We start from the raw sequence: 12734 nt of genomic DNA, 5'->3' as shown, positions 1-12734 counted from the left end.
CGAAAAAGGAGAGCCAAAGCAGTATTGACCACGGCCATTAGTCTTGTCTCCAGGGCCCCTGGAGCGGCCGGCCACCAGCCTCTGTGGCCAACACCTCGGCTATCTGTCTCAATCGCCAGCTACTCGCCACCACCACGCCGCAGCGCACCAACGTGCTTCATCAAGTGAAACATTTCACCGTAATGATTTGGAGTTTTGCTTGCGGGTCTGCTGTCTCACCCTGGCGACTCCTGGGATGACAAGGCCACTTTTTTTTTAAGGCCACTTTTGAAACTTTTTGTGTCACTGCTGGGATTTGGTGGAGATGTCTGCAGGTATATGATGCAAAGAGAGAAGGGAGGAGAAGGAATTGGAGAGAAAATTCGGCTCTAGAGTGACTGTGTGTCTCCCGAAACCCAATTAACACTGCTCAGACACACCTCCCCTGAGCGTCTCTATCTCTCTCTGTCTCTCTTGTCCTTCCGGCTAGTGATGTTTCATCAGACCAGACACAACACCATCGATTCACACACATCTAATTTTTGCCATTATGATGCGACAGTTAACTCAAAAAACTAAACAGAAAGTGTTAATTTGTCACAAACTAGCTCTAGCACAACAAAGAGGAGAATCACAGAACAAAACTAAAAACAATGCAACCTCAACTAGGCGCATGCGTAGCGTAGCGTAGCCTATATCTGAATCATTCCTACCACGATTAAAATCGGGAACCCACAAAAGCTACCTGCCCCCTAAAGGTAATAAACCTTGGCTTGAAAATGAGGTATCACTGCCTTCACATCCATAACTAGCAAACGCCCTTGGTTAAACACGATGTCAGGCTGGGAAATTAATGGGCACCATAAAGCTACTAGGACACTTGAAGATAGATTTTTATCAACTTTTGAGTTAAACAGTTTAGCTCCGTTTGCACTTTAAATGTCACCAACACACACTCATCATTCAGTGCCTGAGTGTCAACACTTGTGTTGTAAGCTGCATGGAGATTATATAGATAGGTGACAGAAGGCTATTTCTTTCTATTTCTAACAAGACTCAGTAGAGTAAAGTCTGGCAAAAGCTCCTTTAGGATATCTGTTACAATGAAACCATAGCAAATATTACAGTAATAGTGACAGCTAATAATACTAAAAATAATCATCAAAAATATGTTTTCAGAATAACTGTCAAATGAATGAAAAGGATTCAATGGTTCAACTAAACAACCATCACAATACCTGGTATGCTATGCACGCCATAATGCACATTTTTTTCAGGTATGCATGTATATATGTTTTTCCTGCTCTCAAGTTCAGTTTCCCCAAATACCATTTGCATCTCAGACCATTTGGAGAGTGAGAATAGACAGCTCAGTCCAGTACAGACCCCCCCCCACATCCACACCACTCTGAGACAGATTAAATGACATGGGAGTGGGCTGTTTTCAAACTCCACTTCAAAAGCCCTCCCATACATTCCCCTCTCCCTGAAGAGACGGAGAGTCAGGGGTTGTGTTTGCTTTAATTTAGTAATGGCCAACTGGGATCATCGCTACAATCAATTTAGCTCCCCAAGGTTAATGTGGGGGGTGAACGCAATCAACTTCCTCCTGATTGAGCAGTAACTTGCTGCTACCGCTTACAAGGCAGGGTGGGATAAGTTCAAGGCCCTGTGCCATAATTGCTAAATAGTCTGCATGGGACTGATTTTAAATAAGTCCTTTAAGATAGGCTCACTAATAAGCTATACTATGCATCATTTATGTGGATGAATCAGAGTTTCATGTACATGTAGTATAACTTAGTAAAACATGCAGTATGACTTTTACCAGTTACCAGTTTGCACTTGAAGACTGCACTTGTAAAGAGCCACATTATGCTACAGTATGGCATCTCACATGATCACAATGTTTTGAAACTGAGCCAAGCCAAATGTCAGCAGTACAGCATGCAGCACCAAGACACGTGCACACACACACACACACACACACACACACATGCACACAGATTGCATATGTGAAACTGTTACTTAAAAAGCGACTGCACTTAACATTTCTATAAAAGCCAGCTGTAAACACACACGACTTTACACTTTAGTTATCTCAGCACTCATTACAGGACATTATAGGTAGTTTACCACATCACAACCCTCTAAATCACTGTGGCACTATCATAGTGGCACTCTTAATAACAATATCCACATACCATTAGTCAGTTACAATGGCATCAATGAAGACAAAGATGAAACTTGCTCAAAAACACAGTCACACAGTTGAAGGAACAACTCTGCAGCCAAAACATAAGTACACATGCATGTTGCTTCATGACTGTCCCCCCCGACCAAGCCCCTGCAGAGTCTCTCCCTTACCGTTTACAAGCTTTAAGTCTCATTTTCAGACAATCACACCTCTTTATGCAGGCATGTGCCTTCTCCACGATCGCAGCAACAGCGGCAGTGGCGGCAGCACTAAAACATGCTTCTTCCAGCCCTCTCCAAACAGCAAGCTCTGCGCTCTATGCCACTGAATGGAGCTGGAGGAGTAAGGGAGAGGGGAGAGGGAGAGAGGAGGAGGGAGGGAGGGAGGGAGGGAGGGAAGGAGGGAAGGAGGGGGGAAGAGGGGAGAGCGAGCGAGCGAGGGAGGGAGGGAGAAGGAAGAAGAGGAGAGGTGGAGGAGGGGCGGGCGCAGAAAGAGGATGGGATCAGCACAAAAGAAAAGTGGTGGTGGGAAAAAAGAGAAGAGTCTCACCTCATGTTCTGCATCTCTCCATCCGAGGCCTGAAAGGACAGAGAAGAGGAGAGAGAGAGAATGGATGGATGAGTGTGAAAGAATTGATGGATGTCTATCCCCTTTTCCCAGTGACCAATTTATCTTGGGGATGGAGAGTGCTTTAACAAGCTTTCCTGCCTCAGCTAAGCATCCCAAAAGCTAACCTTAAACCTTCCTCATCTGCCTGAGTGCAGAGAAAAGATAGGAAGTGCAAGAGAGAAAGAGAGAGAGAGGAAGAGAGAAGGTTACTAAAAAATAGAGGAGACAAGTGAAGATAAATGTATGTAGCTTGTGTGTGTGTGTGTGTGTGTGTGTGTGTGTGTGTGTGTGTGTGTTATTGTGTGTGTGTGCAGTGAAAAGAGAGAGATGGCAGAGAAATATGCAGTATACAGCGAAACATCTGTCTGATTGCAGACCCCCACATCCCTCTCTCAATGGGTAACAGGTCAGACAATCTGTTGAATCTGATATTTTGGGTCATGTGGTCTGGCTCCACTGCCCTGCTCTACACACTCCATAACCTGACCAGAAGAGAATCCATTCTTGCTACGCACTCCTCATGCGTTTTTTTGCATAAATTATGCAAATCATGGATTACCTGAAAACAATTAGCATTTCCATTCAGACGGACCTCATCGTGCAGAACGAATTAGTGTGGAGTCCTCTGTCTCTACCTCTCCCATATCACTTGGCTCCATATTGTTTCATTCGACAATTAAAAATCAATTAGGATCATATGCATCAATTTGTTCCAAATAATCAAGTATCACAGTGTGTTCCCACTGTGTAGACATGAGTGTGCATGTAACTTTGTGTTATTGAGTTGTGTGTGTGTGTAATAAACGGTGCTCACCATCACAGGCATATTTGATGAAGGAAGTGATGTATTGATATATTTTTGAAAGGTTTTACACAACCACGGATCTCATATTGACATTCCACATCTGTTGTAGCTTAGCTATGGTTGTCTGAATGTTTATCGATATAAAAACAGGGTTTACAATGCCCTTAGTATGAGATATGGTATAGGTGCACACACACACAGAGACACACACACAGACATTGTGTCTGATATATCTGACATGTATGACAGCTGATGTTGTTCTGCTGGGAAAAACTGTACCAGATTTTGCCTATTAGCCACAGGCTGCACATGCACATAGACATACACAATGATTCTGTGGATGGAAGCACACAAACACACTTTGGAATGTGATGGGGAAACACTGGGCATTGTGTGTAAACCACAGCCAGCTGAGAGTACACACACACACACACACACACACACGCACTCACGCACACACACCCCCTGGGTTTTGTTGGTCACTAAAGCACAGCGTAGATGACTCACTGTCAGTTCCCGAGTAATTTCTCACTAAACTGTAGGGGCCTCTCTCATTCTCTCTCTCCATTTTCTCACTCCCATGCACCCTCTCTGTCTCTCTGTCTCTCTCTCTCTCTCTCTCTCTTTCTCATATTCTCATTCTCTCTAGTAGCCACATGGTCCCTCTCTTCCTCCACTCATGTGTCACTCTCTCTCTTTTTTGTCTTTCTCTCTGTCCCTCTTTCTATCATACTGTAGCTCTTTTTTTAACTATCATATATCAGTCCCCCCCTCACCCTCTCCCTCCCTGATACCTGAGGGGGCCTGATGTGCCCATAGTGGGTCCCATTTCTCCCAGCATAGGGTCATTACTGTAAACCTAGACCTGGAGGAGACTTTATCTGGTGGCAGGGTTTAAATGAGGAACATGGGTATACACTATACACACTTTTGTGTGTGTGTGTGTGTGTGGGGGGTCCTGTATGAGCACATCTAACTGCTGATCTGGTTGGTGGGGATTAAAGGGTGAATATGGACATACAGGCTTGTGTATACTGTGTGTATGTTTGTTTGTTTGTGTGTGTGTGTGCTTGTGTGTGTCTGGTCTGCACGTGTTTGCGTGTGCTGGGGGCTGTGCTTGGTTTTATGATGCAGTGTGAGACTCATATTTGAAATAGGTTTAGCCCGTGGTGGTGACAGGGGAAATAGCTGTTGTTTTCAAAGGGCTCTGCCAAAGACGACGTGCTAGTGTGGACCCATGTGGAATATCATTTCATTTTCACATCACTGTGTGTGTGTGTGTGTGGCGAGAGCTCATAAGTCCTATTGAGAGATGAGAACTGATAAAGACATAAAATGCTTGTATTATGGGCGTATTGATCTCCCACAATGTCGCCCACCGCATCTCTCCATACTCCCCATGTTGAACATTCACTTTTTTTCCTATTGCCTTGATCCAAGAGCTGCGTATAATGGATGGCAGCAAGAGAAATACACACACACACACACACACACACACACAGAGAAAACTACACAGCAGCACGCTGTGCTATCCGCCCACACACGCCCACGCACACACACACACGCTCACGCCCTGACTCGCACACACAAACACAAACACGCTCACTAACACAAACACTAACACACACTCAAACACATATGTAAATATAGATACTACATATCTGCACATATGTTGCATTCACACACACACACACATGCATGCACCCACACACACACACAGGTACTTGCATAATCTCTGTCACATGTACACACATCGTATTACTATGCACGAGATTGGCAGCATTCCCCCCATTAAGTGTGTGAGCCAGAGACTCCCCCTGCCTCCCCGTCTCCTCTCCTCTCTTCCCTTCCCTGTGCTGCTCTGCTGCTCTGCTCGGCTCTACGCCCTGCCTGCCTGCCTGCCTGCCTGCCTGCCTGCCTGCCTGCCTGCCTTTGTGATTCATTTCTGCTCCTTCCACAGGGGCTTTTCCTTTTGTTATTGTACCCAGTCACGACTCCATTGAGCTGCAGAGGGAATCAGAGGGAGGGGAGGAATGGCATTAGCCATTCACACGCAAACACGCACACGCGCACACACACACACACACACACACACACACACACACACACACAGAGAAAGAGAGAGAGACTCATACGTGCATGCACACCTAAACATTTGTACACAGACACACACAAGACCAACACACACACACACACACACACATACACACTGCAACAGTCAGACACAGTTTTCTACCTTGCTTACACACTTGTGTTATGAGCTCTCACATTCTCATCTAAAATACACACACACACACACACACACACACACACACACACACACACACACACACACAGACACAGACACGCACACACACACACATGCACATGCGCATGTGCACGCACACACCAGCAGACCAACCAGTTGCTAAGGAGATGACACTGGTTGAATAAAAATCCATTCCCTGGGATTTCACTCTCACTTTCTAATTGCCCTTATTGGATGATTTATTTATTTCTGATAGTCCACAGCAGGCTGAGATGTCAGGTTTAAGGTGAATGGCCAGCACAGCAGGCTTGTGACATTTTAGATTGTGCCAACAGCCCGGGAGCAGCCCCTGACAAAGAGTGCTGGGGTTTTGAAATATTAATGTGGACTTTGTTAACAGGGAGACAGCAAGGTGGAATAGGTTTCACACACACACATACACACGCACACACACACACACACACACACTCGAATAGAGAGATACACACACGCATTAGAGTAAACCCACACACATTCAAACTAACCAGCAATCAGACTTACACAGACATCTAGACATGTACACATACTCTGCATATGGACATGGAAAATTACTCACACACACCCACCCATCTATATGCTGTCACAGACATGCAAACGCATGGGATACCCATAACAAGTGCCCAGCATCCCTGTACTTGTCTAGACGCTGCACGGTCAGATTGTTCTTTTGTGTTGTGGTGTGAGCGAGACAGCGAATGAGCAGGATCTAGGGACCATGTATCTTTTAATAAACAGATGGCAAAGGTTTGGAAAGCTCCCTCTATCTCTCTCTCCCCTCTCTCTCTCTCTCTCTCTCTCTCTCTCTCTCTCTCCCTCCCTCTCTTTCTTTTTCTCCCTCTCTCTGTTTGTCTACTTTTCCCTGTCTACCTCTCTCCACTTCTGTCACTATCTGTATCTCCCTCTCTCTTTCTCCACAGAGGGGAGGGGAGGGTGGTACTCTGATGCCGCAGTCTGCTAATGAAGGGGGGCATCTGCAGACAGCGCTGAGGGGAAAGAGCTGGTTTTACTGCTGGCTAGCTGGCTGGCTTGGTGCTCTGCTCTCTCTCTCTCTCTCTCTCTCTCTCTCTCTCTCTCTCTCTCTCTCTCTCTCTCTCTCTCTCTCTCTCTCTCTCTCTCTCTCTCTCTCTCTCTCTCTCTCTCTCAAGAGCTGAATCACTGAACACTGAACTCAGGGGCCTCCGCAGATGCATACACACACACACGCGCACACACACACACACACACGTTTCACCTCACACACACACACGTTTCACCTCACACTATGGGCTTGGCAGAAACGAAAATGTAAAGAGAAATGCGGCATCATCAAGCATTTGCACACGCTGCATGTGAGCTCATTAAGTTAGGCTAGGATTTGTTAGATTTGTTCAACAGTAGCCCAGTTGGCCAAACCAGTGGAACTGCTTCATGTAGCGTTCATGAATTTACTCTGGTTTGTGCAATTACAGTAATGAAACCACTGGTGAGATTCTGACACTGAATGACACTGAAACCCATTTGTCACGGTCACAGCTGTCTGCTTTGTGTGAGTGTGAAGACACACACACTTTGTCTTTGTTTGATCAGCTCTTCACATCAGCTTTTGAGTGGAACTAATGTAAGACCAGAGATCTGCGAGAAGCTCACTGTAAGATTGGGACTCACCGTGGAGACACAGAGAAGATCAACTGGTTCCACTCACCATGCTGCTGCCGGGGCGAGGAAGAGACGCCGTCTTGAGGTTTTTCACAGAGCCATCAGACCAGCTGACGCTTGGACTTGGGCAGCGGACTGCCTCGAAGTTGGACCGGACATGGTGTTCGGGGCTGACCAACATGCTCCTCGTCTCTCTCTCCTTCTCCTTCTCCCTGTCTCTCTCTCGCTCCCTCTCTCGAAGGTGCTCCCTCTCTCGTTCTCGAGCATGCGTTACCGTCTTGACCTCTCTTGAGGTCAAGCGTGACCCGCTGAGGCCCAGCTCATCCTCGCAGCGCACGCTGTCGATGTCCGTCTCCAGATAGGTCCTCCCCACCTGCTCCATGAGAGAACTACAGTCACTGACCCTGCGCAGGCTTTCGCTGGACTCCAGGATCTTGCAGCTCGGTAAGCACTTGGACCACTGGTACGGGGAGCGCGCTGCATTCCCACACGTCCCTCCCCTCCTTTGGTCCCGGACGACGGGTTCTGTTGTCGGGTTAAACCACTGACAGGGAGTCGTGACTGGCGCTGGTTCTCTTTGTCGGACTGCCCCAAAGGCTTGCAGACTACCCGGGTCCAGCACCCTGCACGTCACCTCATCCAGGAACTGCGAGAATTTGAGCTTGGCCTCAATCTTCTGCTCAATCTGTGTAGGCACTGCTGACGCCGTCGTGCCTTGGCTTGACGTCAAACTCTGTAGCGACTCCCCGCGCGAGGCCACCGGAACTTTCTCCAGCACCTCCTGGCTTTCCGCCCGCGCTCTCATCGATGAAGAGGACGATGACGGCAACAGCAGTGTGGCCTTGCAGCTCTCCAGGCTCTGGTAGCCAGGCTCCGAGTCGCTGGCCGTGGTGGTGGTGGCGGCCGTCTCTGACCGCCCCCCTCCACCTCCGGAACCGGCGCGGGCCCGAAAGACCTCCTCGCTGTGCTGCTTGATGGAGCTCCGCAACAGGCAGGTGGCCCCTGAGCTCCAGCTGTTGGTGTCCCAGCTGTCATCCTCACTGGAGCTTCCGCTGCGCAGGCTGGAGCTGGAGCTCCTCAGGCTGGGACTGGAGCTCCTCAGGCTGTGGTGGGACCCCTGGATCCGAGACTGAGCCGACTGGCAAAGGCTTGAAGCCGAGCCCTGCAGGCTGGGGATGGAGGCTTGGAGGCTGGCAGGCATGGAGCCTTTCAGGCCCATTAGAGATCCCTTGAGGCTGGAGATGGAGCCCTTCTTGCTTGAAGAGGATCCCTGCAGGCTGGCACTGGAGCTATGGAGGCTGGGAAGCGAGCCCTGCAGACTGGGGTTGGAGCCGTGCAGGCTGGGCAGTGAGCCCTGGAGGCTGGGGTTGGAGCCATGCAGGCTGGACAATGAGCCCTGGAGGGTGGGCGAGGAGAGGCTGGACGGGCAGCGGGGTGGCGGCTCCTCATCTGGGTCACTTGTGCGCCGCGAGAACACGGGACACGAGGCCGTGGATGAGCATGAGCCGCGCTCCTGGCGGCTGGCCGCCGCCATCTTGGGCCTCGGCTGGCGCTTCAGGGTGGCGGTGGCACCGTTGGCGCTAATCCCACGGCCCGTCTTCACGGTTCCGTTCTGCATCCCCTTCAGCCCTGGAGCAGTGACGGTAGTTGAGCAGGACTTGGTGGTGTCGGCGGTATCGCGGACTGGGCACACGCGCAACTGGACCATGGTGAGCTGGGAGGCGCCGATTTGATCCGATTGTCCTGCCCCAGTCCCCCGTCCCCCACGCGGTCGTGCCACATCCCAGAGCTGGCCCCTGTGCCGATGCCTGCTGGGTCACCGTGACTGACACACTTTTACAGCCCCAGCATGCTCTGCTTAGCTGGGTTACTTCAGGCAACACAGCACACACACCCACTCTCTCACACACTCTCACACACACACAGGACATCATATGGATGTGGGAGACCTAGTTTTGTTTTCGTCCTCCATGGAGCGGACGTACATCCTCATGTCTATTCCATCCCCCCTTGTCATTTAAACTACATTAGGGATAAACAAGTGAGCAATGTGTGCCGTATTCTTAATTAATGCGTGTATTGATATCGTCCAGTGAGAGATGGTGGTCAGGTTTACGGGTCAGTGGCTCTTTTGGGTGGCTTGTGATCAATAGCAAATGTCACGTGGACGGGGATGAAAGTGATGGGGCAGATGAGTGTTCAATAAATCAATGCTTGGGTTGGGGTGTGGACTTTGCATTTGTAACTTTCTTTTTAGCTTTTTTTGTGTTGCTTGTTGTTATCTGACAAGGACCACCATTGTGCATATCTCCCCCCACACTTCTGTTTCTGTTTTTAGAACTTTGAATTTTTCAAAAAGGCACTAAAAACAGCTCCAAACCTCCCAAAACTTTTGTAACTAATTCTTCCCTGCCACGAGGAAACCACATCCAGACACATTTAGCACAGAGACAGCGCATTAATCACACCTCTTTCTGAGCTTGTGATGGCTCTCCATATTTCATTAACGACACAGCAGCTTTGGGAGTGACATACAAAATTAAGGAGATCGTTAAGCAATTTGTATGTCAAGTCGAGTGTGGCACCGTGACACCATGGGGGATGTGGGCTCATTGTAGCTGTGCCACGACACAGTGGAATTATGGGATACTGAAATGGTGACCGTCAGATATTCACTTTCAGAGGGAGTGCTTGCACAGAGAAGCATCTGTTCTGTGAGACACCTTCACAAAAACTCTTCTTTTCTTTTCTTTTCTTCTCTTCTTCTCTTCTTCTCTGTCATTGAAAATTTTAGGCTGACAATGAATCCAAGTCCCCAGAAACGTGAAAGTTGGTTTCAACCTTTGAAAAGTGGAGTGATTGTGTATGTGTGAGTGAGTTTGGTTATGTGTTAGTAAGCTGGGAGTGTGTGTGTGTGTGTGTGTGTGGGTAAGGTTTGGAAGAGCTCATTGAAGTGGGCCTCAGTAGAAAACTAATGAGCCGTCTCTGCTGGGACTGAGAGAGGTGGGCACATGATGTAGACTTGTGGACATAGGGCTGCACAGAGGGGCGAGAGTTGCTGGAGAGCTGGAGTGGTTTTGTGTTTGTGTGTGTGTGTGTGTGTGTGTGACACGGGGTGAATAGAATCTGAAAGGTACATTGTGTGAGAGTCAGAGGAACAAAGGTAGTCTTGAAATAGAGAAGAGAGAGAGAGAGAGAGAGAGAGAGAGAGAGAGAGAGAGAGAGAGAGAGAGAGAGAGAGAGAGAGAGAGAGAGAGAGAGAGAGAGAGAGAGAGAGAGGGGGAGAGAGAGAGAGAGAGAGATTGGGGGGCACAGAGTGTAAGAGGAAGGCCATAGATATATGGTGAACTCCATGGTGATTGCACACAGGGGCATCGCCCAGAGGGAGGTTGCACAAAGGTTATGTGTGCGCCTCAGCCACATGCTGGCCCAGGCACAGGAAGTCAATAGTTTTCACAGTTGCTATCGACCAGACCAGGCAAAAAAAACTACTAAGCAATTATAATATTCATTTCAAAATCCCCAGCTGATCCTTGAAACCAGGACCTTGATTAGCTTCAAATGATCAGCTTGAAATGAGTTTCTGCATCGTAGGGGAAATACGTTTTTTTCAATAAATATATTATTCATCAAAGTTATTGAATCTGATTAGCTTTTGTGTACACATATTCTCAAATCTAGTCTGGCAACTGCATCTCATTTACAGGTTAATTTGACACATACTGTTACATTTGCAGGATCCGATTCCATCAGCACCTAACATTAACTCAGGCAGTTTCCTGTGAACTCCTGTGAACTTTAGACTCACTTAATCACACAACTGACATATTTTTTTTCAAATGGATGTTTTAGAAACAGCTTAAGTTATTTTTCACTGGACCCACACTTATATAGTACTACCTCGACTGAGAATAGCTATATAGCACAGGCACAATACAGTCTTGCTTCTATATTTAGCCTGCTCAATTACTTGTAGCCTAAGTGTGCAGGTCCCACAATGGCCCCACACATCCATCAAGCATTGTGCTCTGCTATGGTGATATTCAGAGCAAGATCCATGTTATGTACTTTCCAGGGACCCCAGGAAATAGTGGATCATTTGGCAGACATTTTGTGTTGTTACCAAAGCAAACCACTGGTTTATATTATAAGTGTCATGAGATAAGCAAGGGATAATGCATAGTCCGCTGGTCAGTATTGAACAAAAAACCTTAACTGGACAAACACGTTTTGAAAATGATTTTTTCTATGCCATCCATCAGATTGTATATGTCCTGCTTAAATGGTAACTTGCGAAAATGATCAAATGTCAAAATGTCTCTTTGCTGCATACCAGAGCTCTATTTGTATACGGCCTCTCTCCTCGGTCCTCGGTCCTCGATCGTCCAGCTCATGCCCCACAAATCGTTCAAAGCTCTATGTCATCGAGGATGTCTCATTTATCTAATTGCAACCAGAGGAGGAGGTGTTTTCAGGTGGAATTGTGTTATCATTGGTCCCAGCTGTGAAGGTGAAAAGTTCCCTCCCACTTCTATCAACTTTCTGTTTCCAAAAAGTTCGTAGGGATTTATTAGTGACAATGAATTAGTAGATAAACCAAGAAAAGATCTTTATGCTGAAATTATCATGAACTACCATGTAAACTTCTACAAAAACAAGTTCATGCCTGTTTTGTTCACGCATTGTAGCCTATAGGCTAATAAGTATTCATTCATGTCTCGAGAACTATCAAACATTACTTCATTATCAGGGTCAATAAGTGGGAAGAGTCCATGTTCATATGATATTTTTAGGCTTTGGTGTAAGTTCATATTCTCTGCAATTTGCGTGTCTGTTTATTCTAGCCTTAGAGGTGATGCGCCGCATCATCAGTAATTGACGTCTCTTAAAAGGGATGTGTGAGTGGGCAGGACATTTCATCTCTCATATCTGTCTCTCCTTCATTCCTCCATCCTCCTATCGTTCCTTCCTCGTTTTCCTTCACAAAAATAATTTGAAGATCTTGATCTTCATGATTTTCACCCATAGTCATTTGATATTTTTAGTGTATGAGGTTTGAGATGACCAAACCCTAATCCACAACATGGACTGAACAAAGAGCTCTTCTTGCCCTAAATGGTACTTGAAGCAGCATGCAGTAATGTGGTTCTTTTTCAACCCCTTCAAGGAACTTTTTTCTAAAAAACATCACAGGGGGTGTGTTGACCTAAACCCATTAGTGT

General features: G+C 47.2%; 1 protein-coding gene across 2 annotated transcripts in view; it reads right to left on the bottom strand.

Moving 5' to 3' along the window:
- Nucleotides 1–11908, bottom strand: part of LOC125283994 (brain-enriched guanylate kinase-associated protein) — a 59332-nt gene extending 47424 nt beyond the window's left edge. The window contains exons 1-3 of one of the 2 annotated variants that reach the window (XM_048227644.1): nucleotides 11846–11908; nucleotides 2726–2754; nucleotides 2347–2510 (exon numbers count right to left, since the gene is read on the bottom strand). The gene's annotated coding sequence lies outside the window, so the exon portion shown is untranslated. Of the gene's footprint in view, nucleotides 1–2346; nucleotides 2511–2725; nucleotides 2755–11845 lie in introns of those variants that run through there. The other variant, XM_048227645.1, reaches the window with a different exon arrangement.
- Nucleotides 11909–12734: the final 826 nt, after the last annotated feature.

This window comes from Alosa alosa, chromosome 19 (genome assembly GCF_017589495.1).
Source record: "Alosa alosa isolate M-15738 ecotype Scorff River chromosome 19, AALO_Geno_1.1, whole genome shotgun sequence".
In the NCBI taxonomy this organism is placed as follows: Eukaryota; Metazoa; Chordata; class Actinopteri; order Clupeiformes; family Clupeidae; genus Alosa; species Alosa alosa.
Note: the sequence above shows the minus strand (reverse complement) of the source record. Positions and strands in the feature narration are given on the sequence as shown.